This window comes from Carex rostrata, chromosome 26 (assembly GCF_964058835.1).
Source record: "Carex rostrata chromosome 26, lpCarRost1.2, whole genome shotgun sequence".
In the NCBI taxonomy this organism is placed as follows: Eukaryota; Viridiplantae; Streptophyta; class Magnoliopsida; order Poales; family Cyperaceae; genus Carex; species Carex rostrata.
Genome location: NC_135943.1, coordinates 4,342,766 through 4,345,689, shown reverse-complemented (window position 1 = coordinate 4,345,689; position 2,924 = coordinate 4,342,766). Strand labels below are relative to the sequence as shown.

Here is a 2,924-nt window from a genome sequence, read left to right as displayed (position 1 = left end):
CAAACATAATTTTGGTACAAGAAGGTAATCTTCCCTTTTTTTTTGTCTTTCCAGTAAGTTTTACTTTGCATTTGTTTTTCTTTGTTCATTTGATAATTGAATAAATCAAAGGGTGCATGGAGGGTTGTTGTGGCTTACTTTAAGGCCGATTGAAGCTTAATTGCACAATTATGGTGTATCAGTTCCAGACTCAAACTGTCCTTTTCGGACAATATGTTGTACAATCCCTATTACTTGTTCATTATCCTTTAAATAAAATTTTCAAATATTTTTTAGGTACTTATGAATAGTTTGCAAATGTTTTTCTAAAGGTTGTTCATAGTATGCAAGTTGATTTATTACAGTGCACTTTGCCATCTCCACTTAGTCAAAGCAGAGACTGCACGAGCTTTTATTCCTATAGAGTTCAGACTAGTTGAAGCATTTGGGTACTAATAAGACCTTTCATAGTTGAGGGACATTTTTTTATTCAATCATACCTTTCATAGTTGATTAGCTTAATTTCATGTACTCTATTTTATTCATTTCAGGATTTAGCTGCGAATAGAGCCAAACTAGTTTTGACACAACTCTTGTTGGCTAGTAATGGTGGTGCTGTCAGTCTTATTTGGGCTAGCTACTATTGTTAAGATAAGTTGCATTTTCGAATAATTATATTTTTATCATATTTTCTTGGAAATAGACATTGTAGAACAATTCTAAGCTGAGTTTACATTCTTCTCTTGTACATATTATATTATATTAAATTTTGCCCCTGATCTCTTCTATTGCATTTGGTTATGCTGTTTATAGGCCTTACCCCAAAATTTAACAAACATCTGTGATTACAAAATTGGCCAAAAAAAGATAAAAAAAAGTAGTGCATCGGATCTTGTGGTACAGTAAACAATTAATATAGGCCAAACTGCAAAAAGACCTCTTTCTTTGTGTCCCTACATCTGCCACTAACTCTAAACAAATGAAATTGCTCCAATCCCAGTGGCAACATCTGTTTTTTTGTTTTTTGTTTTTTTGGATTGATTGTGCCAAATGCTATTGAGGGACTTTTTTTTAAAAATAAATTAGTCTTTTATAATTGATTAGTGAATTATAGTCTTCACCAATGAGCCAAAAATTCCTAAAAATCAATCAATGGCGGATCTCCAATTTTGATAGTGTATTAGGTCTGAAGCCACATGAAAACAAAATTATGTTCAGTATGTATTATTTTTGTACTTCCATGTTTCATTGTATAAATAAATTTCAGAATTTAATATAAGTTGTTCTTCACATATAGGGTGATGCGGTTGGATATTGCCTTGCCATTGTAAAGAGCAGTAGTATAATTGGGGGTAAGTTCAATTTCCTATATTCTTTTTTTTTTTTTAATCTTTGACTGATTATGGTTAAAGTTAAATGATAATAGGCCCTTACAGTAATTATGTACTATATTTCTCTCCTGTAAAGCAATAAATTGCTGGTTTTGCTCAGTTAGGAAATGAGGTGTGGTCAATTCATGCCCTTATTTGAACAATTGCTTGTACAAAGTTAGATAAATATTAGATCAATTATGTATGTGAAACACAAATCATCCAATAAAAGTAAGCACCAACCATCGAAACAAGAGTAAGCAAGCACCTTTGTTATTTACAAGAAATCTGTTGAGGTTAGTAAATTTAATAGAAGTTTTCAGATGTAATGGTTGTTAAAATTCATATTTGTTATGTTCAAAGTTTCAGATGAAAACTGAAGTGAAGTACAAGAGCAATAAAGTGCTTTTGTTGCTATGAATTCGACTGTGGAAATTAACTCAACATCAATGCATGAAAATATGAAAATATAGAAGTTACAAGTACTTGCAGTATAATACTGTTGTTTTACTTCTTTTTAAATTTTGGTTCAATGTAAGATGACTATACTATGTTGGTCAATGATTATTAGTTGCTTTATATTTATGTTTCTATGTGTTTTATGTGAATGTTGATGAATGGGAAACTGGGAATTGTAAAAAATTACTGGGCTGGTACCAGATTGGTACAGAGAGGGAGGATTGTAGAATTGGAGCATGCTAATTTCCAGCTATTTCCTGTTATTATATACGTTGGTATGTCCATGCAAATAGTATGAACTACATTCAAAACATGTCAATAATCACCTATGCAACAAGCTAATAATCTTCCCATGCTCATAGTCAGGTGGGACCCATATTCTCTTGCCTTGCATATAGTCAGGTGGGATCCACAGGTATTAGCCTTGCATATAGTCCAGTAGGACCCACGATTGTTAACCTTGCATATAGTCAGGTGGGACCCATGCTGCCTCCCCTTGCAAATACTAAAAACGGGGTCAACTCTGAAAGTAGTTGCATGCGCCCTTGTTGCAAGGGTATAGGCTTGCAACAAGTCTATTGCAAGGGAGTCCTTGCAACTACTTAGCAGTTGTGAGGGAAGTTGTTACAAGGGCATAGTTGCAAGGGTAAACGCATGCAACAAGTGTTTTCGGGCTTGTTGCAAGGGTATCGCCTTGCAACAAGCTATTTTTCAGGGCATGCAATAAATTAGGATTCTAGTAGTGGTTTGTGAAACTCAACTATCATTTAATCCACATACTAACCTTCTTGTGGATAATTAGTGTTCCTGCTAATTACCTTGGTTAGTGACTATTTTGAGTGTTTATCGTCTATATTATGAAGTTTCACAATTCAAGCCATGAACTCGAATGATTCACAAATACAATAACACTCAAGGAACAAATAATATATTAATCATTCAATTCATGAACAAATATGATTGACTTCTAGATTACTACCCTAGCATTTTTCACATTGACTTTTTTATGTGATAGCGTGTGACAATAAGTTTTATAAATCATGTACTGCAGTTTTATTTGTGCTTGGACATACATTCAATATTTTCTATATATGTTTTTTATTTTTACTTACTTTA

The 2,924-nt window shown here is 33.0% G+C and overlaps 1 long non-coding RNA gene across 2 annotated transcripts; it reads left to right on the top strand.

Moving 5' to 3' along the window:
- Window positions 1-646: 646 nt before the first annotated feature.
- On the top strand, window positions 647-1,928 carry LOC144544628 (uncharacterized). 2 transcript variants are annotated; one of them, XR_013508273.1, is made up of 2 exons: window positions 647-1,331; window positions 1,719-1,928. It is a non-coding gene; the product is annotated as an uncharacterized LOC144544628 (long non-coding RNA). The 2 variants fall into 2 exon arrangements; XR_013508274.1 differs by having other exon boundaries at window positions 1,713-1,928.
- The last annotated feature ends 996 nt before the right edge of the window (window positions 1,929-2,924 follow it).